General features: G+C 37.5%; 1 non-coding gene across 1 annotated transcript; it reads right to left on the bottom strand.

Moving 5' to 3' along the window:
- Positions 1 to 218: 218 nt before the first annotated feature.
- Positions 219 to 326, bottom strand: LOC112740023 (small nucleolar RNA R71). The gene has a single exon (XR_003170959.1). It is a non-coding gene; the product is annotated as a small nucleolar RNA R71 (small nucleolar RNA).
- Positions 327 to 20,859: the final 20,533 nt, after the last annotated feature.

Below are 20,859 nucleotides of genomic sequence, written 5' to 3' on the forward strand. Positions count from 1 at the left end.
AAGATCTTTTTCAGTTCTTAACTGAATTCTTGCAGATATGTGATACTGTTAAGACTAATGGAGTAGATCCTGAAGTCTACAGGCTCATGCTTTTCCCTTTTGCTGTAAGAGACAGAGCTAGATTATGGTTGGATTCTCAACCCAAAGACAGCCTGAACTCTTGGGATAAGCTGGTCACGGCTTTCTTAGCCAAGTACTTTCCTCCTCAAAAGCTGAGCAAGCTTAGAGCTGATGTTCAAAACTTCAGACAGAAAGAAGGTGAATCCCTCTATGAAGCTTGGGAAAGATACAAACAGTTGACCAAAAAGTGTCCTTCTTACATGCTTTTAGAATGGACCATCCTGGATATATTCTATGATGGTTTATCTGAGCTATCAAAGATGTCACTGGACACTTCTGCAGGTGGATCCATTCACCTAAAGAAAATGCCTGCAGAAGCTCAAGAACTCATTGACATGGTTGCAAATAACCAGTTCATGTACACTTCTGAAAGGAATCCTGTGAATAATGGGACGCCTATGAAGAAGGGAATTCTTGAGGTTGATACTCTGAATGCCATATTGGCTCAGAACAAAATATTGACTCAGCAAGTCAATATGATCTCTCAGAGTCTGCATGGAATGCAAGCTGCATCCAACAGTACTCAAGAGGCTTCTTATGCAGAAGAAGCTTATGATCCTGAGAACCCTGCAATAGCAGAGGTAAATTACTTAGGAGAACCTTATGGAAACACCTATAACTCATCATGGAGAAATCATCCAAATTTCTCATGGAAGGATCAAAAGCCTCAACAAGGCTTTAATAATAGTGGAAGAAACAGGTTTAACAATAGCAAGCCTTTTCCATCATCCACTCAGCAACAGACAGAGAACTCTGAACAAAATACTTCTAATTTAGCAAATTTAGTCTCTGATCTATCTAAGGCCACTGTAAGTTTCATGAATGAAACAAGGTCTTCCATTAGAAATTTGGAAGCACAAGTGGGCCAGCTGAGTAAGAGGATCACTGAAATCCCTCCAAGTACTCTCCCAAGTAATACAAAAGAAAATCCAAAAGGAGAGTGCAAGGCCATTCACATAACCAAAATGGCCGAACCTAATGAGGGAGAGGAGGACGTGAATCCCAAGGAGGAAGACCTCCTGGGACGTCCAGTGATCAATAAGGAGCTTCCCTCTGAGGAACCAAAGGACTCTGAGGCTCATCTAGAGACCATAGAGATTCCATTGAACCTCCTTATGCCCTTCATAAGCTCTGATGAGTATTCCTCTTCTGAAGAGAATAAGGATGTTACTGAAGAGCAAACTGCCAAGTTTCTTGGTGCAATCATGAAGCTGAATGCCAAATTATTTGGCATTGATGCTTGGGAAGTTGAACCTCCCTTGTTCATCAATGAACTAAGTGATCTGGATCAACTGACATTGCCTCAGAAGTGATAGGATCCTGGAAAGTTCATAATACCTTGTACTATAGGCACCATGATCTTTAAGGCTCTGTGTGACCTTGGTTCAGGGATAAACCTCATGCCCCTCTCTGTAATAGATAAACTGGAAATCTATGGGGTGCAAGCTGCTAAAATCTCATTAGAGATGGAAGACAATTCAAGAAAACAGGCATATGGACAAGAAGAGGACGTATTAGTAAAGGTTGAAGGCCTTTACATCCCTGCTGATTTCATAGTCCTGGATACTGGAAAGGAAGAGGATGAATCCATCATCCTAGGAAGACCTTTCCTGGCCACAGCAAGAGCTGTGATTGATGTTGACAGAGGTGAAATAGTCCTTCAATGGAATGAAGACTCCCTTGTGTTTAAAACTCAAGGATCTCCCTCTGCAACCATGGAGAGGAAGCATGAAAAGCTTCTCTCAAAGCAGAGTCAACCCAAGCCCCCACAGTCAAACTCTAAGTTTGGTGTTGGGAGGCCACAACCAAAATCTAAGTTTGGTATTGAACTCCCATATCCAAACTCTAAGTTTGGTGTTGGAGAGTTTCAACAATGCTCTGAACATCTGTAAGGCTCCATGAGAGCCCACTGTCAAGCTATTGACATTAAAGAAGCGCTTGTTGGGAGGCAACCCAATGTTTATTTATCTAATTTTTATTTTCATTGTTTTTCATGTCTTTATAGGTTCATGATCATGTGGAGTCACAAAATAAATAGAAAAATTGAAAACAAAATCAAAAACAGCATAAGAAAAATCACACCCTGGAGGAGCATCTGTCTGGCATTCAACGCCAGAACAGAGCATGGTTCTGGCGCTGAACGCCCAAAATGGGCAGCTTCTGGGCGCTGAACGCCAGAACAGGCATGGTTCTGGTGTTCAACGCCAGAAATGGCACACAAATGGGCGTTGAACACCCAAAATGGCCACCAACCTGGCGCTGAACGCCCAGAGTTGTGTGCAAATGCATTTTTACATGCCTAATGGGTGCAGGGATGTAAATTCTTGAACACCTCAGGATCTGTGGACCCCACAGGATCCAGTCAGGATCTGTGGACCCCACAGGATCCCCACCTACCTCCACTCACTTCTTCTCACCACTCTCTTTCACACAACCCCATAAACACTCTTCCCCAAAAACCCTTCACCAATCACCTCAATCACTCTTCCCCATAAACCTACCTCATAAACTCCACCTACCTTCAAAATTCAAAACCAATTTCCCACCCAAACCCACCCATATAGCCGAAACCTTTCCCCCCTCCCTTCCCTATATAAAGCCCTCTATTCTTCATCAAATTCACACAACACACCCCTCTACACCTTTCTTGGCCGAAACACCTCACCCTCTCTCTCTCCATTCATGATCATCCCTTCTGTTCTCCATTCACCACTCACATCCATACACACATCCCTCCATCTCCTCCATATCTTCTTCTTCTTCTATTCTTTCTTCTTTTGCTCGAGGGCGAGCAACATTCTAAGTTTGGTGTGGTAAAAGCATAAGCTTTTTGTTTTTCCATTACCATTGATGGCACCTAAACCTCTAAAAGAGGGGAAGGGAAGACAAAGGCTTCCACCTCCGAGTCATGGGAGATGGAAAGATTCATCTCAAAGGGTCTATAGCTCAGTGGTAGAATATTTGACTGCAAATCAAGAGATCCCTGAGATACCTCAGGGGATACAGTTTCCTCCACAGAACTATTGGGAGCAAATCAACACCTCCCTAGGAGAATTAAGTTCCAACATGGGACAATTAAGGGTGGAACATCAAGAGCACTCCATCATCCTTCATGAAATAAGAGAAGATCAAAAAGCAATGAGGGAGGAGCAACAAAGACAAGGAAGAGACATAGAAGAGCTCAAGGACATCATTGGTTCCTCAAGAAGGAAACGCCACCATCACTAAGGTGGATTCATTCCTTGTTCTTATTTCTTCTGTTTTTCATTTTCCATGTTATGTGCTTATCTATGTTTGTGTCTTCATTACATGATCATTAGTAGTTAGTAACTTTGTCTTAAAGTTATGAATGTCCTATGAATCCATCACCTCTCTTAAATAAAAAATGTTTTAATTCAAAAGAACAAGAAGTACATGAGTTTCGAATTTATCCTTGAACTTAGTTTAATTATATTGATGTGGTGACAATGCTTCTTGTTTTCTGAATGAATGCTTGAACAGTGCATATGTCTTTTGAAGTTGTTGTTTAAGAATGTTAAATATGTTGGCTCTTGAAAGAATGATGACAAGGAGACATGTTATTTGATAATCTGAAAAATCATAAAAATGATTCTTGAAGCAAGAAAAAGCAGCAAAGAACAAAGCTTGCAGAAAAAAAAATAGGCGAAAAAAAAATGGAAAGAAAAAGCAAGCAGAAAAAGCCAAAAGCTCTTAAAACCAAGAGGCAAGAGCAAAAAGCCAATAGCCCTTAAAACCAAAAGGCAAGGGTAATAAAAAGGATCCCAAGGCTTTGAGCATCAGTGGATAGGAGGGCCTAAAGGAATAAAATCCTGGCCTAAGCGGCTAAACCAAGTTGTCCCTAACCATGTGCTTGTGGCGTGTAGGTGTCAAGTGAAAACTTGAGACTGAGCAGTTAAAGTCAAGGTCCAAAGCAAAAAAAGAGTGTGCTTAAGAACCCTGAACACCTCTAATTGGGGAATTTAGCAAAGCTGAGTCACAATCTGAAAAGGTTCACCCAATTATGTGTCTGTGGCATTTATGTATCCGGTGGTAATACTGGAAAACAAAGTGCTTAGGGCCACGGCCAAGACTCATAAAATAGCTGTGTTCAAGAATCATCATACTGAACTAGGAGAATCAATAACACTATCTGAACTCTGAGTTCCTATAGATGCCAATCATTCTGAACCTCAATGGATAAAGTGAGATGCCAAAACTATTCAAGAGGCAAAAAGCTATAAGTCCCGCTCATCTGATTGGAGCTATGTTTCATTGATAGTTTGGAATTTATAGTATATTCTCTTTTTTTATTCTATATGATTTTCAGTTGCTTGGGGACAAGCAACAATTTAAGTTTGGTGTTGTGATGAGCGGATAATTTATACGCTTTTTGACATTGTTTTTAGTATGTTTTTAGTAGGATCTAGTTACTTTTAGGGATGTTTTCATTAGTTTTTATGTTAAATTCACATTTCTGGACTTTACTATGAGTTTGTGTATTTTTCTGTGATTTCAGGTATTTTCTGGCTGATATTGAGGGACTTGAGCAAAAATCAGATTCAGAGGTTGAAGAAGGATTGCTGATGCTGTTGGATTTTGACCTCCCTGCACTCAAAGTGGATTTTCTGGAGCTACAGAACTCGAAATGGTGCGCTTCCAATTGCGTTGGAAAGCCGACACCCAGAGCTTTCCAGAAATATATAATAGTCCATACTTTGGCCAAGAATAGACGATGCAAACTGGCGTTCAACGCCAGCTCTCTGCCCAATTCTGGTGTCCAGCGCCAGAAAAGGAGCCAAAACCAGAGTTGAACGCCCAAACTGGCACAAAAGCTGGCGTTCAACTCCAAAAAGGACCTCTACACGTGCAACACTCAAGCTCAGCCCAAGCACACACCAAGTGGGCCCCGGAAGTGGATTTATGCACCAATTACTTACTTCTGTAAACCCTAGTAGCTAGTTTATTATAAATAGGACATTTCACTATTGTATTGGACATCTTTGGATTATCTTTTGATCTATTGATCACGTTTTGGGGGCTGGCCATCTCGGCCATGCCTGGACCTTTCACTTATGTAATTTTAACGGTAGAGTTTCTACACTCCATAGATTAAGGTGTGGAGCTCTGCTGTTCCTGAAAGATTAATGTAAGTACTACTGTTTTCTCTTCAATTCTTCTTATTTTGCTTCTAAGATATTCATTCGCACTTCAACCTGAATATGATGAACGTGACAATCATCATCATTCCCTATGAACGCGTGCCTGACAACCACTTCCGTTCTACCTTAAACTGAATGAGTATCTCTTAGATCTCCTAACCAGAATCTTCGTGGTGTAAGCTAGAATGATGGCGGCATTCAGGAGAATCCGGAAGGTCTAAACCTTGTCTGTGGTATTCCGAGTAGGATTCAATGATTGGATGACTGTGACGAGCTCCAAACTCGCGACTGCAGGGTGTTAGTGACAGACGCAAAAGGATAGTAAATCCTATTCCAGCATGATCGAGAACCGACAGATGAATACCCGTGCCGTGACAGGGTGCGTTGACCATTTTCACTGAGAGGATAAGATGAAGCCATTGACAAAGGTGATGCCTCCAGACGATTAGCCGTGCCGTGACAGGGCATTGGATCATTTTCTCGAGAGATGACCGAAAGTAGCCATTGATAGTGGTGATGTATCACATAAAGCCAGCCATGGAAAGGAGTAAGACTGATTGGATGAAGATAGCAGGAAAGCAGAGGTTCAGAGGAACGAAAGCATCTCCATTCGCTTATCTGAAATTCTCACCAATGAATTACATAAGTAATTCTATCCCTATTCCATTAATTATTATTCGAAAACACCATTATCAATCTATATCTGCCTAACTGAGATTTGCAAGGTGACCATAGCTTGCTTCATACCAACAATCTCCGTGGGATTCGACCCTTACTCACGTAAGGTATTACTTGGACGACCCAGTGCACTTGCTGGTTAGTTACACGGAGTTGTGAACCGTGGTTTTGGCATCATGTTTTTGGCGCCACTTCCAGGGAAAGAAAGAGCAAATAACTTTACATAATTAAAGTGTAATCACGATTCCGCGTACCACCTCCTAAATCTGAAATCACTTAACAAATATATCAAGGCATCTAATGGAATCAAGGTGAATTAAATTTAGCCATTTTAAGACCTAAAAGCATGTTTTCACACTTAAGCACAAATTAGGAGACAATCATGAAACCATGCTATTTCATTGAATAAATGTGGGTAAAATGTCATGAAATCCCCTAAATTAAGTACAAGATAAACCCTACAAATGGGGTTTATCAACCTCCCCACACTTAAACCAAGCATGTCCTCATGCTTAAACCAAGAGAAAGCAAAGGATATCAACATTTATTCAATGAAATCTAACTAAATGCACCCTACCTATATGCGACTATCTACATGAATGCAATTGCTTGGTCAAAATAAATCATTTCCCAAGAAGCATATATGCACAAGGGCTAAGGACTAGCAAGTCTAATCCACAATTGAATTGAGTTATTAAATATTTTTACAAACTTGCAAGAAAAGTGATGATTATAGGTGAAAACATGTAATTGAGCATCAAACCCTCACCGGATGTGTTTGCACTCTATTCGCTCAAGTCTTTAGGGTTGATTCTCTAAATTCTCCTCTATTTCATGCTTTCTAAGATTTATTTTTCTTCTAACAATCAACATTTATTCAATGCATGCACACAAGTATCATGAGGTCTTTTCATAGATTGTAATGGCTCTAGGATCAAGGTAGGATGCATATATGGTTAAGTGAGCTTGAAATTTGAATCTTTGATAAGCTTAGACTTCCCACCTAACCTATGACATCCTATACAATTAAGTTCTAACCTAGCTACCCATCTTTCACTTTTTCTTCTCATACTCATGTATTTTCTTTTCATTTCACAACATATATGCATTGATTTTATTGAGCTTTGCTTTGGGACATTTTATCCCCTTTTTATTTCTTTCTTTTTCTTTTTTTTCTTTTCTTTCTATTATTTTTTTCTTTTCCTTTCATTTGTTTTTCCATATTCTTTTTTTTTCTTTGAAACTATATACAAGAACATCAATGCATAAGTGAGGATTGGATTTCTGCCGGTAAAGAATTTCATAAAAATAATCACGTTGTAGTTATAGTTTCTAAACCAACAGAGAATCTTTTCGTACAAAAACTTTGGTTGTCACTAAAGCAAACCCAATAAAATTTATAACCGAAGTATTTAAACCTCAGGTCATCTCTTAAGGAATTACAAGAAGGTGTATTTATTATTGGTTATGGAAAGGTATATTTTGGGTTTTTTTTTTGTATAAGATAAAAAGAAAGAATAGTAAATGGCAAGAAAGTAAATTAATAATCATGAAAGCCATTGCAAGGTATAAGAACTGGAAATCTCATCCTAGTTATCCTTATCTAGTGTGATGAGAATTATTTATTGCTCCCACTTAGTTAACCCTCACTAAATAAAGGAAACTCAAGTGGACTAATCAATTTGATTCCTCAAGTCCTAGTCAACTCCTATGGAAAGACTAGCTTTAGAGGAATCCAAATCAATCAGCAAATTCCAATTTTTAATCAACAGCTGAGTTTGATAACTCAAGTGTCACCAATTACTTAACCAAAGAAAGGGGGAAAAATCTAAATTATTTATATCATAAATAGAAGAAAGCAATCATAAATCTGAAATACCTCAAGTTTCATTAAATAGAAAATCCAAATCTAACAGGGAGTTCATAAACCAATTTGGCAACATAAGTAATTAACAAGAGAAATAGATAAACCAAAGTACTAGAATAAATAAAAGTAGAAGAGAAATTAAATTAAAGGAACATTGAACCTGGAATGAAGAAGAAGTAAACCTAACCTTTAAGAGGAATCCTAATCCTAAATCCTATGAGATAGGAGAGAGCCTCTCTCTCTAAAAACTACATCTAAAACCTCAAATTATGAATTATAAAAGTTATTCTCTTTGATTTCTCCATTCTCAAGCCTCTATTCTGTGTTTATGGGCTTGGATTTGGGCCGAAAAAGGGCCCAGAAATTGCTGGGGGTGACTTCTGCAATTTTCTGCACGTGGCGTCTGTCACGCGTGTGTGTGGGTCACGCGTGCGCGTCATTTGGAGATTTTCCTTGTCACACGTACGCGTCAGTCACGCGTACGCGTCGCTCGTGTTTTGCGCTAGGCACGCGTCCGCGTTGTCCATGCATGCGCGTCGCTGCTATTTTCTTCAAAACTCCATTTTGTGCGTTCCTTCCATTTTTTGCATGTTTCCTTTCTGTCCTCTAAGCCATTCCTGCCCTATGAAGCCTGAAATTACTTAACACACAGATCACGGCATCGAATGGTAATAAAAGATAATTAAAATAAATATTTTTAAGGCATAGGAAACATGTTTTCACATATATCATAGAATAAAGAAGGAATTGTAAAACCATACAAATCTTATGAAGAAGTGGGTGAAGAATTGATAAAAACACTCAATTAAGCACAAGATAAATCATAAAATAGTGGTTTATCAACCTCCCCATACTTAAACATTAGCATGTCCTCATGCTAAATTCACGAAAAACGGAAAAAGAGTGAAGGTAGAATGGTGGAATCTTATGCAATGCAATCTATTCTAAATGCAAGCTACCTAAATAAATCATGCAATTCTAATTACTATCTACTTATATATATAAAGCTTACATGTGATTAAATTGAGTCAAATTCTTCAAGGAAACATATATGCACAGCCAAGGCTAAATCATGTTAAAACACATTCACAATTGAGTTGAGTTAAAAGATTTCACAAACTTTCAAGACAATTAATAATTAAACATGGATATATGGAAATGAGCTATTGAACCCTCACTGGATTTGTGTATACACTCTAGTCACTCAGTGTTTGGGGTTAATCACTCTATTCTTCCCTAGTCATGCTTTCTAAAACTTTGTTCTTCATCTAACCAATCAACAAATATTCATTGTACATATGCAAACATCATGAGGTCTTTTCAAGGTTGTAATGGGGTTAAGGCAAAGGTAAGGGTATATATATAAGGCTAAGTGAGCTATAAATTGAATCCTTGATTAGTCTAAAATCTCACCTAACATATACATACTCATTATGATTCTAAAATTATGCTTAACTTTCCAATTTTTCCACTTTTGTATCACATACTCATGCACCAAATTATTTTTAATTTTATCCTATGTGCATTGATTTCTTTACTAAACTCATTATTGGGGTAATTTTGTCCCCTTATTTATTTACTTATTAAAAAGGGATTTTTTAAAACATAAATACAATATATCAATGCACATGGTATTTTAATTATTTTGATTTCACATGAGCATACACCCAAATTTCAAATAATTTTTTAAAGTTAATACCTTCCTATCAACCCAAGTTCCCACAGTTTTCTCACACTTAGTTGATACATAATCTCTATCTTAAGCTAAACAAAGATTCAATTTGGGATATTTAACTTGTTTTTCTACTTAAGGCTAGTGATGTAGTTATAGAATAAAAGGGGATTAAAAGGCTCATGGGGGCTAACAAGGGTGACATAAAAGGGAAGGCTTATTTGGGCTAAATGAGCAAAGAACAAGTAATGGCCTCAATCATATGCAAGAATGTAAATACATTGAATATTGGACATATAGAATGAAACAAAGTAAAGTCTGCAATTATAGTGAAGAAGTCCGAAACACACAGGAATGAAAATTATGGTTAAATAATGTAACCATGCAATTAAGCTCAAAAAATTACGGGTAGTGTGTTCTTTTGCTCAAAAATCATATATCAGTTATGTATATCATGCAAGTAGAAATCAAGAGTTTCCATTCAACTCATTGTGAATCTTTGAATGGCTCTTATAAAAATAAGTATTTTCCTTGAAAAATGTTGTCAATTTACCAACATTTATTGCTATATATATATGGTGGGTATATATGGTGGGTGGATTATTGTGATTCTAAAAAATTAAAATTTCTAGTTTACTCTTTTATTTTCAATTAAACCAGATTATCATATGCTAAAAGGGTAAACTAAACTAAACAATCCATATTTTCTATATCACAACTAATAAGCTAAAGTGCAAATTAAGCTAAATATCTAAGATATATATACAACCCAAAGTGAAAAATGTAGAAATAAAGTAGAAATAAACAGAAATACATCAAAAGAAAATATGCAAGTACTGGAAAGAAAAATATGATAAAATAAAATAAAATACAGAAAAAAAATAAAATAGGATAAAGAGTTTGAAAGTAGTTCACCAAGATAAAGTTTGCCAGAGATGGCGACCTCCCCACACTTAAATAATAGCATCGTCCTCGATGCTCAATCATGCTGGGTGTGAAGAAGCGTCATCTCCGGAAGGGTGTGCTGCAGGTGTCTCTGTGGTGGCCTGAGGGTCTGCCTACGGAAGCAGAGGCTCTGTCTATAAAGGGACTTATGGATCAGCTGGCTGAATCTGCTGGGGCTCCTTATGATGTGGTGTAGCCAGCTCAGGTCCTGCCTACTCAGCCTCTGCTCGTGCATCCTCCTCCTGGTCATCCGCCTCCTCCTCAGATGGCTCTGATGGTGTGTTAGGCTCAGAGGGGATGTCAGTGTGGCCGGACCAGATCATCAACTTCAAATGCTCATAGCGTCGGTGATGAGAGAACTTTTGCGTGGTCTAGAAATTCGTAGATAAATCCTCGTTGCAAGTATAGTTTCTAAACTAACAAAAGTCCTTTCATACAAACGTTTTGGTTGCCACAAGTAACAAACCCCTTTAAAATTGATAACCGAGTATTTAAACCTCGGGTCGTCTTCTCAAGGAATTGCAGGGAGGTATATTCTTATTATTGGTTGTGAAGATTGTAAATTGGGGTTTTGAAAGTAGGGAGCAAGTAATTTAAATTGCAATTGAAATAAGTAAAAGACTGTAAAATAAGTAAATAACTGTAAAATAAACTTTTGGCAAGGTATGAGAAATTAGAAGTCCTATCCTAGTTATCCTTATCAATGATGATGAAGATTGAATCTTAATTCCACTTAGTTAGCCTTTACTTAAAGTAAAGAAAGGTCAAGTGACTAATTAGTCTGATCTTCAAATCCTAGTTAATCCATAAGGAAAGATTGGGATTATTGAAGTTCAATTCAATTAGTGAAGATAACAATTATCAATCATGTTGAGTTTGATAACTCCTGAGTTACTGATTTCTTAACTAAGACCAAAAGGGGAAAAGTAAATCTACTGGAATAAAAAAGCCTTCAGATGGGACGTAACAGTAACATAAATTAAAGAGAGCAATCATAAGTCTGAAATACCTCAAAATATATTAAATAGAAAATCAATCTAAATATAAAGAGTCATAAACAAAATTGAGAAAATAAATAAAAAGAATATTAAACCTGGAAATTGAGAAGAGATAATCCTAAATCCTTTAAGAAGAATCCTAATCCTAAATCCTAAGAGAGAGGAGAGAACCTCTCCCTCTAAAAACTACATCTAAATTATGATAAGCGAATTATGAGAGCATGATTATGAATGGATGCATTCTCCCACTTTATACCCTCTAATCTGTGTGTTCTGGGCTGAAAATTGGGTCAAAAGCAGCCCAGAAATCGCTCCCTGTGATTTCTGTTATGTTCAGGTCGCGGGCAAGTGATGCGGAGGCGTCGTCCACGCGTCCGCGCGGATTGAAGTTCGCAGATGTGACATGGGGACGTCATTCACGCGTTCGCATCACCTAACTTCAGGGCAGCTATAGGAAATTATATATCAAATTGAAGCCCAGGATGTTAGCTTTCCAACGCAACTAGAACCGCGTCGTTTGGACCTCTGTAGCTAAAGTTATAGCCGTTTGAGTGCAAAGAGGTCAGGCTGGACAGCTTAGCAGTTTCTCCAACTTCTTGTATTCCTTCTACTTTTGCATGCTTCCTTTCTATCCTCTGAGCTATTCCTACCCTGTAATATCTAAAATCACTTAACACTCATATCAAGGCATCTAATGGTAATAATAGAGGATTAAACATAGGGAACTTAAGGCCAAAGAAGCATATTTTCAATCAAAGCACATAATTAGGAAGGCAAATGTAAAACTATGCAAATAGTATGAATAAGTGGGTAAAGAGTTGATAAAAATCACTCAATTGAGCACAAGATAAACCATGAAATAGTGGTTTATCAACCTCCCCACACTTAAACATTAGCATGTCCTCATGCTAAGCTCAAGAGAAGCTATAAGAGAGTGAAGAGGAATGGTAGAATGTATGGAATGCATCCTATTTGTATGAATTCAACTACATGCAAAATGTTTCTACCTACTTGGTTAAAAGTAAATAAGCTCTTCAAGACAAACATAAATCATACTTCACTAATTTAAATTATACAATAAAAGACAAGTAAACTTGTAAGAAGATAGCTCATGAAAGCAGGGAACATAAAATCAAGCATTGAACCCTTACTGGTAGTGTATATTACTCTAATCTCTCAAGTGTCTAGGGTTAATCACTCTACTCTTCTTTAGTCGTGCTTTCTAAAACTTTGTTCTTCATCTAACCGATCAAATAATGGCCTCAATCAAGGAGGCAAACAAAGGTGATTTAAAGGGTAGGCTTATTTGGGATAAGTGAGTAAAAATCAAATAATGGCCTCAATCATATGCAAGCATGTAAATACACTAAATATTAGACATATAGAATGGAACAAAGCAAAGGTTGCAATCATAGTGAAGAAAACACACAAGAATAAAAATTTATGGTTAAATAATGTAACCATGTAAATAAGCTCAAAATCTCACAGGTTGTGTGTTCTTTGGCTCAAAAACCATGTTCCAAATACAACTTCAAACAAATTTAACAAAAAAATTTTTCAATTTAAATTAGTTAAATACTATAAAAATTTCTTGAAAAAGAAAATATTACTTCAACCAAGTAGTAATTAAGTGCACAAAATCAAACAAATATGCAATCAAATATGCAAATGCAACAACTAACAAGGAAAATAAAACATTGGTGTTTGAGAAGGAAATACTAACCCACGGAAGTCGGTATCGACCTCTCCACACTTAAAGATTGCACCGTCCTCGATGCATGCTAAGATGTGCAGGTGGACGGGCTATTCCAACTGGCGCTTTTCTCCGAAGATTTTGCAGATGGACTTGTCTGTCTCCCCATGTAAACGTCTTCCGGTTCTCTTCCTGGTGGCCATCCTGAAAGAAAAAGGGAAGAAAGGTAACCCAATAATAAGATAAGAAAATAAATAAAGTATGGTTGGGTTAATGCCAAATGATAAGGGTCTCATTTACATGGAAGCTTCAACATGTACGTGAGAAAACAATATAAGCACATGGCATACTAGTGGTGCAAAATTTGCAACAAAGGAGAGGAAAATGTGGGTAATGCAAGATAGTATAAGTTCATATCAATGCAAGAGAAGTACAAGTATCATAAAAGATTAGCATTGATTTAAATAATGTTACCCAATCGGAATAAAACAAGTCATAAGCACAAAGATAATACCAGAAAAGATATAACAGTTGAATAAGAACATTTGAACACCAATGGTAAAATAATAAATTTAGAAAAAAAAATAAAAATATACAAAATTAAAATGCAATGAATGAAAGTATGCAAATAAATAAAATAAAAGATAAGAAGAATGAGAAGGGAAAGAAATAAAGTAAGAAAGAAAGAAGAAAGAAGAAAAGATATAAGAAATTAGGATTGGGGAAGAAAAGATAAGATAATTGGCTGATCTGGATAAGCTGTGCGGCGCAAGCGACGCGGATGTGTGGGGTACGCGTTCGCATGAGCAGCGCTTAAATGATTCGACGCGGTCGCGTCGGTCACGCGGACGCGTGACATGATCCGTGCGAGTGGCGCGACGGCAGCCGCGCGCTCGCACAACTCTCTATTCGAAACTCTTTTGGCCAAGATATTGGGTGACGCGGTCATGTGGTCGACGCGATCGCGTGAATGGCCTTATTTCCAATATGATGTAGATGCGTGGGGCACGCGTTCGCGTGGGGCACGCGTTCGCGTGGGATGGCTTGGGCTTCCAGCACAAGTGCAGCCCAATTCCAGCTCAACTTTTGGCCATACACCCTTTTTATGTCGATTTACAGGGCCACGCAGTCGCGTGGGTGACGCGGACGCGTGGGGAAGCTATTTTTCAATTGACGCGGTCACGTGGGTCAAATTATGCTAAAGGTGTGCCTCCAGCCACGCTCTCGCGTGACTCTCTGTTCAATTCTTTTCTTCCAAAACGCACTGGTGACGCGGACACGTCAGCGACGCTACCGCGTCGCGTGCATGTGTTTTTTTTTTATAATGCAGTATACAGAATGCAATGCTAATATGAATGTTATGCGTGATTCTAGGTCCAATGAAATAAAATAAAACTTAAAAACAAACAAAATAGACTAGAATTAAAACTGAAAAAGGAACGATCATACCATGGTGGGTTGTCTCCCACCTAGCACTTTTAGTTAAAGTCCTTAAGTTGGAAATTTGGTGAGCTCCCTGTTATGGTGGCTTGTGCTTGAACTCATCCAAGAATCTCCACCAATGTTTGTATCTCCAGTAACCTCCGGGGTCCCAAACTAGGCATGTAAAGCCCTTAAGAAGCTTCAAACAGATTCTTAGGCTCCCGGGGTGACAAATGTCAGAGCAGATTCCAGGATCCCAAATCTTGCTTTTACACCCATTTTTGTCGGGATCTGTATTTTTCCAGCCGGGTGATAAGTAATTTGAATTCCCACTAAAGCGGCCAAACAACTTCCTAGACCCATTCAGTTGAGATTTACACCAACCTTTGCGTGTAAACTTAAAGCTTCCAACCATAATGAACCTTGCAGGACAATTCTTACCACTGACCATCTTCCTCTGACTCTTTATGCCACAAAGAGCTCTAAGTTGACCATCCGTCTTCAGTAGCCCGTATTCAAGTGGAATTAGAAATCTAAGGGATATGAATTTTACCCACTTGAATGTTGTGAAGGATGATGACAGCTTAGGGGAAGGGGTCTCCAATAACTTTGGCAAGGTGATTTCAAGCTCCATTCCCTTGTGCTCTTTGACAACTTTCACCTCTTTGCAAACTTCTTTAATTTCAACCTCTTCCTCTTGGTAGCTTTCTTCCAATTCAATCTCTTCTTCATTACTTACCAAGGGCATAGGAGGTTGTGCTTCTTCTTCTTGAATCTCCATCTCTTGATCAACCTCTACAAAGTCTTCAATCATGATCTGCCTTGGAAGTTGTACGCTCTCCTCAACATCAAACACCGTGGAAGGAGGCTCTGTGACTGGACTTTCCAATAAAGGTACAGCATCCCTTAAGTCTGCAACCACTTCTTCCTTTTGAATAATTGCTGCTTTGTCCAGTTGTTTAAGTATAAAATTGTACTCATCCTCGATGATTTTCTTTCCATGACAACTCCTTTTAACTACTCCTTCATCTTCAAGGGTCTTTCCTACCTTTACCCGTAGGGCCTCCTCTAGCTCTTTATGAAGTATGGATTCGCGAAGATGATTCCTTCTTTCCTGTTCCATATCAATAGCATCATTGGGATCATCTTGCTCTTGGATTGATGGATATCGGTGCTCTCCCATGGAGGGTGGTGATGGGATGAAAAGATCATTATGTGGTTGAAAAAGAAGTGCACTAGAGCTTGAGGGTTGAATATTGGAGGTAGAGGGTTGGTTCATGCGGGATATAAGATTTTGGAGTGTAGAGGTGAGACCAATGATATTAGAGATGAGTGTATTGTTATCCAATAAAGGTTGGGGTGGATCTATGTATGGCTCATTCGGTTCATAGGGTGGTTGGTATGGTGGATGTGGGTTAGGGTCATATGGAGGTGTTTGGTGGTAAGGGGCTTGTGAGTATGGTGGTCCAGAGTTATTTTGAGGAGAGGGTTCATAGGCATATGGTGGTGGTTGTTGATAGTCCATTAGAGGTGGTTGTTGCCATAAGGGTTGATCAAATCCTTGTGGCTCCTCCCATCTTTGATTGTTCCAACCTTGATGCCTATTCCTGTTATAGCTTCCATTCCTTTCAACATTATTAGAACCAAACTCAAAGCGAGAGGGATGAGAATTCATAGTAAATAATAAAAATTAAAAATAAAAATAAATAAACAAGCAAAGGAAAATAAAATAAAATAAATAAGAGAAAAGATTTGAAATTTGAAATTTGAATTTGAAATAAGATAAGATAAGAATTTTGAAAAAGACATGATTTTCTTTTTTTTGAAAAATTTGAATTTTGAAATTTAAAACTAAGATAAGATAAGATAAAAAATTTTAAAATAAAAGTCTGAATTTTTTTTTTCGAAAATAAATCAATTTAAAAGCAAAATATTTATAATAACTAATAATAAGGCACACGTTTGCAATTCCCCAGCAACGGCGCCATTTTGATGAGAGAACTTTTGCGTGGTCTAAAAATTCACAGATAAATCCTCGTTGCAAGTATAGTTTCTAAACCAACAAAAGTCCTTTCATACAAACGTTTTGGTTGTCACAAGTAACAAACCCCTTTAAAATTGATAACCGAGTATTTAAACCTCGGGTCGTCTTCTCAAGGAATTGCAGGGAGGTATGTTCTTATTATTGGTTATGAAGATTGTAAATTGGGGTTTTGAAAGTAGGGAGCAAGTAATTTAAATTGCAATTGAAATAAGTAAAAGACTGTAAAATAAGTAAATAACTGTAAAATAAACTTTTGGCAAGGTATGAGAAATTAGAAGTCCTATCTTAGTTATCCTTATCAATGATGATGAAGATTGAATCTTAATTCCACTTAGTTAGCCTTTACTTAAAGTAAAGCAAGGTCAAGTGACTAATTAGTCTAATCTTCAAATCCTAGTTAATCCCTAAGGAAAGATTGGGATTATTGAAGTTCAATTCAATTAGTGAAGATAACAATTATCAATCATGTTGAGTTTGATAACTCCTGAGTTACTAATTTCTTAACCAAGACCAAAAGGGGAAAAGTAAATCTACTGGAATAAAAATGCCTTCAGATGGGACGTAACAGTAACATAAATTAAAGAGAGCAATCATAAGTCTGAAATACCTCAAAATATATTAAATAGAAAATCAATCTAAATATAAAGAGTCATAAACAAAATTGAGAAAATAAATAAAAAGAATATTAAACCTGGAAATTGAGAAGAGATAATCCTAAATCCGTTAAGAGGAATCCTAATCCTAAATCCTAAGAGAGAGGAGAGAACCTCTCCCTCTAAAAACTACATCTAAATTATGAGAAGCGAATTACGAGAGCATGATTATGAATGGATGTATTCCCCCACTTTATAGCCTCTAATCTGTGTGTTCTAGGCTGAAAACTGGGTCAAAAGCAGTCCAGAAATCGCTCCCTGTGATTTCTGTTACGTTCAGGTCGCGGGCAAGTGACGCGGAGGCGTCGTCCACGCGTCCGCGCGGATTGAAGTTCGCAGATGCGATGTGGGCGCGTCATTCACGCGTTTGCGTCACCTAACTTCGGGGCAGCTATAGCAAATTATATATCAAATCGAAACCCCAAATGTTAGCTTTCCAACGCAACTGGAACCGCATCGTTTGGACCTCTGTAGCTAAAGTTATAGCCGTTTGAGTGCAAAAAGGTCAGGTTGGACAGCTTAGCAGTTTCTCCAACTTCTTGTATTCCTTCCACTTTTGCATGCTTCCTTTCTATCCTCTGAGCCATTCCTGCCCTATAATCTCTGAAATCACTTAACACACATATCAAGGCATCTAATGGTAATAAGAGAGGATTAAACATAGGGAACTTAAGGCCAAAGAAGCATGTTTTCAATCAAAGCACATAATTAGGAAGGCAAATGTAAAACTATGCAAATAGTATGAATAAGTGGGTAAAAAGTTGATAAAAATCATTCAATTGAGCCCAAGTTAAACCATGGAATAGTGGTTTATCAGTCGCTTGCTGCGACGCTCAGATCTCTCATATCGCCGCTGGTTGTGGCGCTCCATGTGATTCAGCCGCTGATGAGCGGATAATTTATACGCTTTTTGGCATTGTTTTTAGTATGTTTTTAGTACATTTTAGTTAGTTTTTATTATGTTTTTACTAGTTTTTAAATAAAAATCACTTTTCTGGGCTTTACTATGAGTTTGTGTGTTTTTCTGTGATTTCAGGTATTTTCTGGTTGAAATTGAGGGACCTGAGCAAAAATCTGATTCAGAGGCTGAAATAGGACTACAGATGCTGTTGGATTCTGAACTCCCTGCACTCAAAGTGGATTTTCTGGAGCTACAAAAGCCCAATTGGCGCACTCTCAATTGCGTTGGAAAGTAGACATCCTGGGCTTTCCAGAAATATATAATAGTCAATACTTTTCCAGAGATTTGATGGCCCAAACAGGCGTTCCAAGTCAGCTCAAGAATTCTGGCGTTTAACTCCAGAACTGGCACAAAAGCTGGAGTTAAACGCCCAAACTGGCATAAAAACTGGCGTTTAACTCCAAAAAATGTCTCTACACATGAAAGCTTCAATGCTCAGCCCAAGCACACACCAAGTAGTCCCCGGAAGTGGAATTTTACAATAAACACCCTAGCTTACTCATTTTCTGTAACCCTAGGTCACTAGTTTACTATAAATACTACTTTCAGTGATTCATATTGTACCTCATGACACTTTACACGTTTTTTGTTGTGTTCTCTACGGCATGAGTCTCTAAACCCCATTGTTGGGGGTGAGGAGCTCTGCTGTTCTTCATGAATTAATGCAATTACTACTGTTTTCCATTCTATTACGCTTGCTTCCATTCTAAGATATTCATTCACACTTCAACTTGATGAATGTGATGATCCGTGACACTCATCATCATTCTCACCTATGAACGCGTGCCTGACAACCACCTCCGTTCTACCTTAGATTGAATGCATATCTCTTAGCCTTATGATTCAAAACAGAGTCTTCGTGGTATAAGCTAGAATCATTGGCGGTCATTCCTGAGATCCGGAACGTCTAAACCTTGTCTGTGGTATTTTGAGTAGGATATGGGAAGGGATGACTGTGACGAGCTTCAAACTCGCGAGTGTTGGACGTAGTGACAGACGCAAAAGGGTCAATGGATCCTATTCCGACATGATCGAGAACCGACAGATGATTAGCCGTGCGGTGATAGCGCATTTGGAATATTTTCACTGAGAGGACGGGATGTAGCCATTGACAACGGTGATGCCCAACATAAAGCTTGCCATGGAAGGAGTCTTGCGTACATGAAGAAGAAGACAGTAGGAAAGCAGAGGTTCAGAAGACAAAGCATCTCCAAAGTCTCAACCTGTTCTTCATTACTGCATAACAAGTATTTATTTCATGTTCTTTTACTTTTTACAATTAAATCTGAGAATTACTGATATCCTGACTAAGAGTTACAAGATAACCATAGCTTGCTTCAAGCCGACAATCTCCGTGGGATTGACCTTTACTCACATAAGGTATTACTTGGACAACCCAGTGCACTTGCTGGTGAGTTGTGCGGAGTTACAAAAGTGTGATTGTAATTTCGTGCACCAATTTTTTGGCGCCGTTGCCGGGGATTGTTTGAGTTTGGACAACTGACGGTTTATCTTGTTGCTTAGATTAGGAATATTTTACTTTTTTTTGGTTTAGAATCTTTTATTTGAGTTTAGTTTTATATTTTAAGTTTGGTGTCAATTGCATGATTTTATTTTCTTTTAATTATTCGAAATTGCATTTCTTTAGTTCTTTCTTGATCTTCAAAATTCTAAAGTTGGTGTCTTCTTAGTATTTTTCCTTTAAATTTTTGAAAAGTTGTGTTTGATTTTCTAAAAATTTTAAGTTTGGTGGGTTTTTGTGCTTTTATTTACTTAAAAATTTTTCAAAAATTTGTTCTTGGTGTTCATCTTGATCTTCAAAGTGTTCTTGGTGTTCATCTTGACATTCAAAGTTTTCTTGTTTGTTCTCTGTGTTTTTATCTCAAATTTCTAAGTTTAGTGTCATTTTGTTGTTTTTCTCTTTCCGCATTAAAATTCAAAAATAAAAAAAATATCCTTTCCTTATTTTACTCATAAATTTCGAAATTTTGCATTAATTTAGTCAAAGATTTTCAAAATCATATCTTTTTTTTTCAAGTCAGTATTCTAATTTCAAAAATTGATCTTTTCAAATCTTTTTCAAAAATTAAATCTTTTTAATTTCTTCAATCATATCTTTTTTTTAATTTGCAATCATATCTTCTAAATCATATCTTTTTCAAAATAATTTTCAATCATATCTTTTTAATTGCTAATTTCAAAATCTTTTTAATTAATTAATTAATTTAGTTTTCAATTTGCTTTTATTTTATTTCCTTTTTGTTTTTGAAACTTTATTTTATTTTTCATTTATTTTACTTTATTTTATTCAGTTAATTTTAATTAAAAAAAAAACAAAAATATATTGTATTTGCAATCCACATCATCTCCCTTTCTCCATCATGGACCTAAGTGGAAGTGAACAGTCCAGAAGGATTCTGGGGTCATATGCTAACCCCATTACAGCTGCATATGGGAGTAGCATCTGTATACCTCCCATCAAAGCAAGCAGCTTTGAGTTAAACCCTCAGCTTATTATCATGGTGCAGCAGAATTGCCAGTATTCCGGTCTTCCACAAGAAGAACCTACTGAGTTTCTGGCACAGTTCTTACAAATTGCTGGACACAGTACGTGATAAAGAAGTGGATCAGGATGTCTACAGATTAT

Source organism: Arachis hypogaea, chromosome 13 (assembly GCF_003086295.3).
Source record: "Arachis hypogaea cultivar Tifrunner chromosome 13, arahy.Tifrunner.gnm2.J5K5, whole genome shotgun sequence".
Taxonomy (NCBI): Eukaryota; Viridiplantae; Streptophyta; class Magnoliopsida; order Fabales; family Fabaceae; genus Arachis; species Arachis hypogaea.